The sequence below is a fragment of the Saccoglossus kowalevskii genome, chromosome 2 (genome assembly GCF_978046115.1).
Source record: "Saccoglossus kowalevskii chromosome 2, keSacKowa6.1, whole genome shotgun sequence".
Taxonomy (NCBI): domain Eukaryota; kingdom Metazoa; phylum Hemichordata; class Enteropneusta; family Harrimaniidae; genus Saccoglossus; species Saccoglossus kowalevskii.
The window spans coordinates 9,411,604-9,423,811 of record NC_140642.1 but is presented as its reverse complement, the minus strand read 5'-3'; the positions used below and the strand labels follow the sequence as shown (position 1 = coordinate 9,423,811).

The following is a 12,208-nucleotide window of genomic DNA, read 5'->3' as shown; positions in this document are numbered from 1 at the left end:
AAGAAGCAAAGAATAAAGTTATTTATGTCAGTATGAATCTCCCTCAAATTTCTTGTTCAATTTATTACACAATGCGTCAAAGTTCATATATATGAACAACTTGCGGTTTATTACTAAAATGCAATTTAAAAAAAAAATTATTTCATCTATGTATCAATCCAGATTATCTGAATATAATTAATAATTGTAAATATGGGTTGTCAATTGAAAAGTCAGCAATGGGACCCATCATATTGATTTTGTATCAACAATGAAAAAGACATACACATATAATACATGTACCTCTGTCATTTTTGTAAGAGCATGTGCTTCTACTGTACTGGCACTGCACCTGTATGCACAACTTCTTGTTAAAGGTATATAAGAAGAAAATGCCATTGTTGTTATTGTTTTATTCAATCTTTTTTCAACATTGATACCTTTGTTAACTAGTTTTGGCCCAAGTTCAACTTTGGCATGTGCAAGTAAATTTTTTTTTAAGATATTGGTGAAAGTTCACCTAAATTTGTTTTTCTTGTGGTTACAATAAATCAAATAATTTTTATTGGATCATCTTTAAACTTGGAAATCTTATTCATCGTGATAGAATGTCCACCAATTTCAATTTTGGTGTGTTTAACATTTTAATTTGGCTAAAATAACTCATTTGTTAGACATTGAAATAAGTGCATAGAATGAAGACATGTATACTTTACTACAAGTATTTTAATTTAGGCATCACTTTGGAAACTGATGCCTAAATAAGATTACAATTTAGGTATTTTGTAGTCACTAAAGCCTATTCAAAAATACTATGTTTTATTGTGTCTAGTGTTAATGGGCCGGTAAAAGGCCGGTAAACTTTGTTTCAACAATGAGCAGTTATCACTGTAAAAAGTGTTAAGTACTTCCTTAATCTTTAAAAAAATAGTACTAGTTTCCATTTTAAAAACAGAAACAATACCAAAAGATTGTATGCTACGTTGAAAAATTTACTTCCATCTGTGATATCCAAAAAGTCACAAACATGTTTGGCTAGCTCTCTGATTGGTTAAATAACCAGCTTGATCTATCAGGTCAAAGGACATGATCCAGGTCAACTAGTGCATGGAAAAAACATGGCCGAAATTTTTTACTGTTAATCAAGAAACATGAATATTAAGTTTTTACATTATTATGATGACCTCATTTCAGTTAGAATAGTTCCCAACTAGATTTTAGCCAGTGGTTTTCATGCAATCCATGTCTTGTTTGAGAACTTTTAATTTACTTTTTAAAGAAAAGATCATACCAGGCAGAATTGAATTCTTATTTGTTATTAGCTCCGCTGTCGACTTTGTCGAGCGGAGCTTATCATATGAGTGATTGTCCGTCGTCGTCCGTCGTCGTCCGTGTCAATGTTTTACTTTTTCGACTTCTTCTTGAAAACTACAAGCCTGAATGCTTTGATACTTGGTGTATATGTACCTTGGGTAGACCTCTCTCAGATTTGTTCATTTCATGATGATATCTTCAATTCTCTAATTTTGGTGAATATTTTTGTCATTTTTGGTAAAAAGTGATATTTTCAACTTCTTGTTAAAAACCGCAAGTCCAATTGCTTTGATATTACATATATAGGTACTACATGTGGATCGCTCTCAGATTTGTTCATTTTGTAATGATATCTTTAATTCTCTAATTTTGGTGAATATTTTTGTCATTTTTGGTAAAAAGTGATATTTTTGACTTCTTGTTGAAAACCGCAAGTTCAATTACTTTGATATTACATATATAGGTACTACGAGTGGACCTCTCTCAGATTTGTTCATTTTGTAATGATAGCTTCAATTTTCTAATTTTGGTAAATATTTTTGTCATTTTTGGTAAAAAGTGATATTTTCGACTTCTTGTTAAAAACCTCAAGTCCAATTGCTTTGATATTACATATATAGGTACTACATGTGGACCTCTCTCAGATTTGTTCATTTCATGATGATATCTTTAATTCTTTAATTTTGATGAATATTTTTGTAATTTTTGGTAAAAAGTGATATTTTGGACTTCTTGTTGAAAACCGCAAGTCCAATTACTTTGATATATTATACATATAGGTACTACATGTGGACCTCTCTCAGATTTGTTCATTTTCTAATGATATCTTCTGTTCTTTAATTGCCATGTGCATTGCTAACAGCGGAGCTATCTCAGCCGACAGGCTGCTTGTTAATATCTTAATGGGCAAGTTTTATGCTATGTTTTAAATTTTGTGTCTGTAAACTACTTTATTTTAACTTGGAATATATTTATTTTAAGAAATGAATCAGTAAAAAGAAAATCCAGTGAAAATTTTCCTATATTTTACATTCAACTCATTAAAAATTATTAAAAATAAACTTTATACAAAACAGCCAAAATGTCTTTTCAGTGAAATTCAGTGTAATTCCAGCTAAAATAAAGTATTTTACAGTATTGATTAAGTCAGTGTATTACAACACTTGAGTTGGTGTGACAACTGCATTTAGTGGTTCACTTGTTATTATGACATTGTTAAATTGGTTCTCCAATAACAATGAGACCATAGACATTAGTGGGTTTAAATAGTGAATGAACATTTGTAGACCAAGCTATCACAGAGTAATAATGTTTTATTTCCAGCATACAGTAGCACATATACCAGCATGATCAACTTTTTAGCTTCGCTGTCGACTTTGTCGAGCAAAGCTTATCTATCATATGAGTGATTGTTCGTCGTCCGTGTCAATGTTTTACTTTTTCGACTTCTTCTTGAAAACTACAAGCCTGAATGATTTGATACTTGGTGTATATGTACCTTGGGTAGACCTCTCTTAGATTTGTTAATTTCATGGTGATATCTTCAATTCTCTAATTTTGGTGAATATTTTTGTCATTTTTGCTAAAAAGTGATATTTTTGACTTCTTGTTAAAAACCGCAAGTGCAATTGCTTTGATACTACTTATATAGGTAATACATGTGGACCTCTCTCAGGTTTGTTTATTTCGTGATGATATCTTCAATTCTCTAATTTTGGTGAATATTTTTGTCATTTTTGGTAAAAAGTGATATTTTCAACTTCTTGTTAAAAACCGCAAGTCCGATTGCTTTGATATTACATATATAGGCACTACATGTGGATCTCTCTCAGATTTGTTCATTTTGTGATAATATCTTCAATTCTCTAATTTTGGTGAATATTTTTGTCATTTTTGGTAAAAAGTGATATTTTCGACTTCTTGTTAAAAACCAATAGTTCAATTGCTTTAATATTACATATATAGATACTACATGTCGACCATTCTCAGATTTGTTCATTTCGTGATGATATCTTCAATTCTCTAATTTTAGTGAATATTTTTGTCATTTTTGGTAAAAAGTGATATTTTCGACTTCTTGTTAAAAACAGCAAGTCCGATTGCTTTGATATTACATATATATATATACTACATGTGGACCTCTCTCAGATTTGTTCATTTTGGGATGATATCTTCAAATCTCTAATTTTGGTGAATATTTTTGTAATTTTTGGTAAAAAGTGATATTTTCGACTTCTTGTTAAAAACCAAAAGTTCAATTACTTTGATATTACATATATAGATACTACATGTAGACCCTTCTCAGATTTGTTCTTTTCGTGATGATATCTTCAATTCTCTAATTTTAGTGAATATTTTTGTCATTTTTGGTAGAAAGTGATATTTTTGACTTCTTGTTAAAAACTGTAAGTCTGATTGCTTTGATACTATACATATTGTTCATTTTCTAATGATGTCTTCAGTTCTTTAATTGAAATGTGCATTGCTAACAGCGGAGCTATCTCAGCCGATAGGCTGCTTGTTTTACAGTGTGTGTATGTTATCAGGAGAAATGTTAGGTCATTGTCTAACTAAAACTATTTTTATTTTGGAAATGCAAGTACTTCTACAATTTTTCATATAGCGCTAGTCTTGAAATTATTATCTGAGATACTGTTGAGTCAGCTTCTAATAGAACAAACATGGTATCACTGTAACTATAATAGGAATCTAGTTTGTGGAAGCTAGGAGGACAGTGATTTATTACTTCCAGTTGGTATTTAAATAAAGCACTCATTCCTCAGTTCAACTTGACCATGTCAGTTAAAAAGAATTCTGAAACCATTTAATGTCACATAAATCACCATGCAATGTACTGATGGGAAACATTGAACTTTTGAACTTGGAAGAGTACAGACACTGACATGCTATTGTAAAGTTTCCCATATACCAGAAAGTGATAGTGAGAGATGCAATCACAATATTACTGTATTTGCTCAGTCAAAGCACATATGCTTACCTAATTGACAGAAGTGTGTCTATGATCAAAATAAGTCAAACATACAATAAAATCGAGCATACAATAAAATGCATTTTTTTGTGTAGGTGGGCTTCTAATTGAGTAAATTTATATGTAAAAATAATGAATTCCTGGCTGTGCCATATTTGATTTTGTGAGATATTATGCGAGGCATATGCAAACTTACTATCAAATTCATAATTATACTAGATCTTTCTAATTTATTATGGCAATGTATTCAAACATTTGGGTTTATCACCTAGGCTAAATTAGAATTATTTTACATTCAAAACCAAATAATGCAGAGTATGGACTGCCTATTTGAAATAGTCCTGTAGCATGTACATGCATACCATTATGTACTTAGAAATACAGACATTAGTGGATACTTGATACACTCTTGATGCAGTGAAGTGATTTATTTTAGTACTTTTTCTGAGCCAGTGTTTTGGAAAACACCTATAATTTTACACTCTGTTTTGCCCAAATAATATGAATGACACATCACAGTTACTTAATTTTGCCATATGTGATATCTATCCTTACTTTGGCTGTCTTTGAAGAAAACCATTTTAAATTCCTTGTAATGGTCTACTTGATTGGAATCCTATGGGCTGTAATTGCCAACAAGGAGAAGGTCAAAAGTTGAAAATGATTGGCTATCAGATATCTAAAAATGAAATATAAACATTGAAATATAAACATCAACAAGATTCCTTAAATATTTGTCTGTCTATTTTGTTTATTGGTTTTCATGAACTTTTACTCTGAAAATAGTTAAAACTTCTGATACTAAGTGTGGACTAGATCTATGACTAGTCTACCCTGCCACGTGTCCAGTTTTCATCTCACAAATATGTGGACATTATAAACAAACTCTACCTGCAACTGGCTGTAGGATGTGATCATAATCATTACCAGGATGGAATGAAATGACTATACATGTTTGAAAACCATCTCCAGACCTCTCGTTTATGTATGAAAATTACAATGACTGTTTGTTTAAAAATCTATCACTAAATCAAGCCCAGACTAACTATTAAAATACGTTAAAATAATTTCTTCAGTGAATTCTCTACCAATGTTAATGAAACACACAGCATATTTGAAGATATTAGTTTTACAAAATATTTTGAAAATTTTCAGTTAAAGAACTAAAAAATAATGCTAGTTTCTATCATGGAGGTAAAAGACTGTCTTTTATCTCCATGTTTCTATGTAATGATGCCTATCTGCTGGTCACTTACCCAAGGTGTCATTTACATGATGTATGACCATAGGAGTGTGTTTTATTAATGACAGTAGCTATGGATTTTTATGTATGACTCATCATCTATATCATTTTCTGTGTAATTCAGGGTAATTTACTTTTACAGGCATCTACCCTACATTATAGCTTCAGTTACAGGAAGTTCATAGTTGTGGAATGACCCATCACATCTCACAAAACCTTTACTTTGTGCAAAGCATTTCTTTAGGCTACATGTATCTATCATTGTTGATACTATTTGTTATAATAAGTTTTTGAATTTTAAATATTGTAGTTATTTTGTCATACGAATCAAATGCTAAAAGTACAATTAATCTTATCCATTGATCTCTATCCCTAGTCATCTCTGACACCCACTCCAAATTTGAATTATTAGTTGGGGGGATATCAGTATTCAGATCAGATCATTGTTTTTCTTGTTAACGATTTATAAACTGAATTTAAGATTGAATTTCATTTTCTTCTTGCTTTCCTAATTTTGAGTCATACCATTAAACTACAGCATGTCTTTCAACTGGGAAAGACAATTTTCTTAATGTTATTAATGCTGTTATATGTTTTAACTACACAAATTATGCGACTTTGTCCGAAAACGTATGATGATGATTTTATAATCTCCCAAATTGTTTCTGTGTTCTTGTTGTGGGACATTATTATTCCCATACTTTAAATTTATTTTTGACTGAGCTTAGTTTACTCAGGAATTTTAAGTTATTTTTATTATTTCAGATTAATTTTCTATTTCTCACTAAATTACATCCATAATTAAGATAAACCTTTTGATTTATTATTTTATTTCAAATCATTGATCCTTATGAAAAGAGTTATGTGAGGGTTCTTGTTGACATTCTCAGCTTTTCAAGTGAAATATCAAACTTCCACCTCCCTGCTGAGCAAAATTCATAGCTAAACTTCCTCAACTTTAACTTGAATTCTTATAAACCATGTCAGAAGCTTGATACCTTACCCATAATCTGATATGGTAAAACCAGTGTCAGGAGCTTGATAACTGGCTGACTGGTGACCTTCTTTTTCATTTCTGCTTATAATTTGAGAATACAATTAAAATTCACACTGTTCGACTATGTCCAAACTTGCTTCACAAACAATTGTGTTCTAGAACATCAAGGATCCAATTAAGGTCCAAACCTCAATCACAGACAATTGTGTGCTTGTACACCACCAAAAGCCCCCTTGTTTATTAGTCACTCCAATTACTTATACTATTTGTCTATTAAAGTTAGACAAATTGGGTCTCATAACTGCCAGTCAGTTGTCCCAGGGAATTAAAAATAATGGTATCACCCACCAGGTTCCTCCAGGGATTGTGGGTAATACCTGTAAAATATCTTGTTTGGTCTAATGCTGGTAGTACACAGAAGTGTGTCCATAGTCAAATTAAGTTATATTTTAAGTCGTAAAGATACAATAGTTGCAATTTTGGACTTGTGATAATGAGACAACTGTGAAGTAATAGATGATTTATTATGACTATTGATGATATTATACAATAAGATATTGCTGAAACTACACTGGTACCACCTTATCTACCAACTTGAAGCTTTGTATGGGTATAGAGTTTCACATTGACCTTTGAAGGCAATGATTTCCCAAATAACACAGGAAAGTGTTTTAATGTCTTTCAGATACCAAAATTTAAACAATCTAAGTTTGCAAATAATAAGATTATACAGTATTATACATACTGTCTGCTTGAACATCAAGTGATCGATAAATTTACCACTAAATAATTGTATTCTTTCGATGTAGGTGTTTTCTTCACAAAATTCAGAAATTTATATTCACTCATTTGCGTTTCAATAAATTCTGAAAGATAGGTTGCGGTTCCTGAGAAATTCTCTAACAAGCTATAATTATTCATACTTTCTCTATTCTTTCTTTATAATGATGATGAATAAAATCACTTCAGATGGAATGTGTCTGATTTGGAAGAGATGTCTAGTTGGCATGTAAAAGATCAATATTGTGAAACATTATGTGAATCATTTGAGATATAAATATTTTTGTCAAATGTTTTATCTGACCTATGGACAGTAAATTTATAGCACAATCACAGGATAAAATAAATCACATAATTTATTATAAAGTTTATTTGAATTCAATTGAACCATAGTAACCTAAACTAGTTTGAATTTTAAGTTGATTATTTTATAAATAAGCTGAAAAGTATCAGTAAAGTTGGGCTGATTATCAACAGTCATCATAAGTATTTAATATCCGGTTTAACTTCTGAATGGGATATTAGATACCTTCCCTAAACAATGATCCTAGCTAATGTTTGGTTTCTTGAAGTGTTGTCTTATCAGTCGCTCCATATGGTTCTTATCGGTATGGTTCCTTCACTCATACCTACAATTATCATGTTTACAATGTGAGTGTTAATCATGCTCAGACTGGGTCCAAGTTTATATCCAGATTTGGTTCTTTAGTGTAACCAGTATATTTTGCAAGGCTGGAAAGATGCTAGTTGATGCCCTACAGTCTTGACCTATCATAATTTGATCATCTTTACCAAGGAAACAACTGGGCTCTACATTTATACCTCATTGGACACTGAACAAAACATTGCAATTTTAATCAGAACCTCATTTTCAATCAAACATTGCTGTGATGTATTTATTGTTTTCTACTGGACTAATACATGACTGGTATAAACCATTTAGCTGACATACTTGAATAATTTATCCTTGAAATCAGCTACACATTCCCAATACATTTTTTTCATTGTTGATATGTTAAATAAACAATGCAGTAAACTACTAACAGGATGATTTTTCCTTCAAACATGGTGTCTATATTTTTGTCCTTGTTTATACTTATTACACTATTTATGTCTAAACTGCTCTACAGCAGCTGCTTATAACAAATATTGTATATGTGAATTTATCTTGCATATTCAATAATACTTTTCTGTGCTTACGGTACAAGACTGGTCACATTTAGGCTGTGATGTGTTTGTCCATGATTCTCCTCAATCATGATAGTGATTGGTAATCATAACAATCACACTCCAGACCATGAGTGTAATGAGTAAAGATGGTGGACAGACTACTGGCAGTCCTTGAAGAATGAAAGTTAATGAATGAATATCAGTCAGTGATAATGATTTATATCAGTTTTTCATAGTGCTAAATAGCTGCCTCGTACCATCCTTGAATTTTGAAATCAGGTGAAATGAGAAGAAACTTATTTCTGCACATATCTGTTTTTGTACATACCGGTATACTAGTAGAATATGTTCTAACAGCATATAAATTAAAAACTACCGGTACTGAATGAAATGAGACATGATATATAATACATTTTTTGGTATCACATTCATATTTTAAGTTAGATGCCATGTGCTTGAGAAGTGCCATATCTGATGAACACTATGTGTTGTGAATTAAGGTTGTTTGCAGGCATTTGATCTATTAAATAAGAGTAAAACATTACATAAATTTTGGGCTTTTTTTGCACTGAGTACAAAATACTTTTTGGAGAAAAACTGACAGAAAATATGAAACATGGGTCTTTTTTTGACTATTTTCATTGGAATTCAGTAGTTCGATGACCAAACTTTTTTTATCTGGATTTTGTGAGTAAAGCAGTATGGTAAAAAGATATCCGGCGATAAGTTTTAATGGTAGCCAGCTAACTTAAAATAAGTGTGTCACTGTGAGGTTAGTCCAGCATACATGTAGATGTCTACGTGGAGCTGATGATGTGCTTTAAGACTGATAAAAGATGTAATTGTCAGTAACAACTATACTAAATGATCACTGTACTAAACTTCACAGTTGCTGGTTAGTCATCATGACTAGGCCAGTATGCAGTGTGGTCGCAAAAACTCAAAAAGTTAAAACTAACAATTGTGAAATAAATTTTGCCACTATTTATTAGGTGGAATGCCTGAGAGTGACCCCAGGGATGGACACAGTTAACAGTCTTTTGACACAGTAATTTCCTGAAATGTTGCCAAGTTATTTCTTATAACTGACTGTTGAAAGTCTGCAGAAAATACTTTGAGATAAGCCACACTAGTTTATGAATTGCTATCCTCAGTTGTATGTTTTTTGACCAATTTCAAATGGTCCCTCTAATTAGAGCTTCAGACTATGAGAAAATCACCAACTTGAAGTCAGTTATTTGCATAATCATCACATTTCACTTAAATTTGCTACATAAATGCTCTGGGGTAATCACCAAACATGATTAGTGTAATGTTGAAAACCAAGTACATGTATATTGATTATCTAGTTATTATTAGCCAACTTCTGATATCTCAAAAAATCAGATTTAAATTAAACATGTGGTAAAGGTGCTCTGGAATAAATTAAATCAAATTTCATTTCTGTAGATTTCATATTGTGCATCTCAAATCGTAAACAAATATTAGTTTTCTTGTTTGAAAGGCTAATCTTAAATTTTGAATTAGTTTTTAATATGCCTCCAATACTCTCAGCTCACAGGAGTTCTTTCAATGCTTTCTTTGCTTATTATCTTTTTTTTTAGCTCCGCTGTCGACTTTGTCGAGCGGAGCTTATCATATGAGTGATTGTCCGTCGTCGTCTCCGTCGTCCGTGTCAATGTTTTACTTTTTCGACTTCTTCTTGAAAACTACAAGCCTGAATGCTTTGATACTTGGTGTATATGTACCTTGGGTAGACCTCTCTTAGGTTTGTTCATTTCATGTTGATATCTTCAATTCTCTAATTTTGGTGAATATTTTTGTCATTTTTAGTAAAAAGTGATATTTTCGACTTCTTGTTGAAAACCGCAAGTGCAATTGCTTTGATATTACATATATAGGTACTACATGTGGACCTCTCTCAGATTTGTTCATTTTGTAATGATATCTTTAATTCTCTAATTTTGGTGAATATTTTTGTCATTTTGGTAAAAAGTGATATTTTCGACTTCTTGTTGAAAACCGCAAGTCCAATTGCTTTGATATTACATATATAGGTACTACATGTGGACCTCTCTCAGATTTGTTCATTTCATTATGATATATTCAATTCTTTAATTTTGGTGAATATTTTTGTCATTTTTGGTAAAAAGTGATATTTTCGACTTCTTGTTGAAAACTGCAAGTCCAATTGCTTTGATATTACATATATAGGTACTACATGTCGACCTCTCTCAGATTTGTTCATTTTGTAATGATATCTTCAATTCTCTAATTTTGGTGAATATTTTTGTAATTTTTGGTAAAAAGTGATATTTTCGACTTCTTGTTGAAAACCGCAAGTGCAATTGCTTTGATATTACATATATAGGTACTACATGTGGACCTCTCTCAGATTTGTTCATTTTGTAATGATATCTTTAATTCTCTAATTTTGGTGAATATTTTTTTAATTTTTGGTAAAAAGTGATATTTTCGACTTCTTGTTGAAAACCGCAAGTCCAATTGCTTTGATATTACATATATAGGTACTACATGTGGACCTCTCTCAGATTTGTTCATTTTGTAATGATATCTTTAATTCTCTAATTTCGGTGAATATTTTTGTAATTTTTGGTAAAAAGTGATATTTTCGACTTCTTGTTGAAAACCGCAAGTCCAATTGCTTTGATATTACATATATAGGTACTACATGTGGACCTCTCTCAGATTTGTTCATTTCATAATGATATCTTTAATTCTCTAATTTTGATGAATATTTTTGTAATTTTTGGTAAAAAGTGATATTTTCGACTTCTTGTTGAAAACCGCAAGTCCAATTGCTTTGATATATTATACATATAGGTACTACATGTGGACCTCTCTCAGATTTGTTCATTTTCTAATGATATCTTCTGTTCTTTAATTGCAATGTGCATTGCTAACAGCCGACAGGCTGCTTGTTCATCTATTTAATGGAACCTTTCACTCAGCAATTCATTCTTCAATAAATATCATTGACATTTTAAACAAGGAGATATAATAATAAAGTGCATTCTTTGCAAATATTTTATAATATTTTATAATATTTTTATGATATCTCAAAAAATCAGATTTAAATTAAACATGTGGTAAAGGTGCTCTGGAATAAATTAAATCAAATTTCATTTCTGTAGATTTCATATTGTGCATCTCAAATCGTAAACAAATATTAGTTTTCTTGTTTGAAAGGCTAATCTTAAATTTTGAATTAGTTTTAATACGCCTCCAATACTCTCAGCTCACAGGAGTTCTTTCAATGCTCTTTGCTTATTATCTTTTTTTTTCATCTATTTAATGGAACCTTTCACTCAGCAATCCATTCTTCAATAAATATCATTGACATTTTAAACAAGGAGATATAATAATAAAGTGCATTCTTTGCAAATATTTTATAATGACCCCATAGTATATTGATTGACTTGGGTACAGAATCAATTTCAAAGGGAGGATGATACATTGGAATGGCACCCATACTGTACATGCATAAAACCACTAATTGGTCAAGATAGAGAAACACAGTTTAATAAGTTGTCACATTGAAGTTGTACTGTGATACAGTTTCTCATGACTCAATTATTAGCTATCCCATTTCCCATTCCCAACCCAGTCCCACATCCATCACGAGTAGGCATATAAATTATGTAGTGAATCACACAATATTAATGAGGGTTAAATGCAACAAAGGATCACCTTTTAAAAATTCATGCTGACTGTC

General features: G+C 31.1%; 1 protein-coding gene across 2 annotated transcripts in view; it reads left to right on the top strand.

The window, feature by feature from the left end:
• The window catches only part of LOC100371139 (protein expanded-like), a 36,762-nt gene that overhangs the window by 6,443 nt on the left and 18,111 nt on the right, over nucleotides 1-12,208 (top strand). The gene's annotated exons all lie outside the window — the stretch shown is intronic.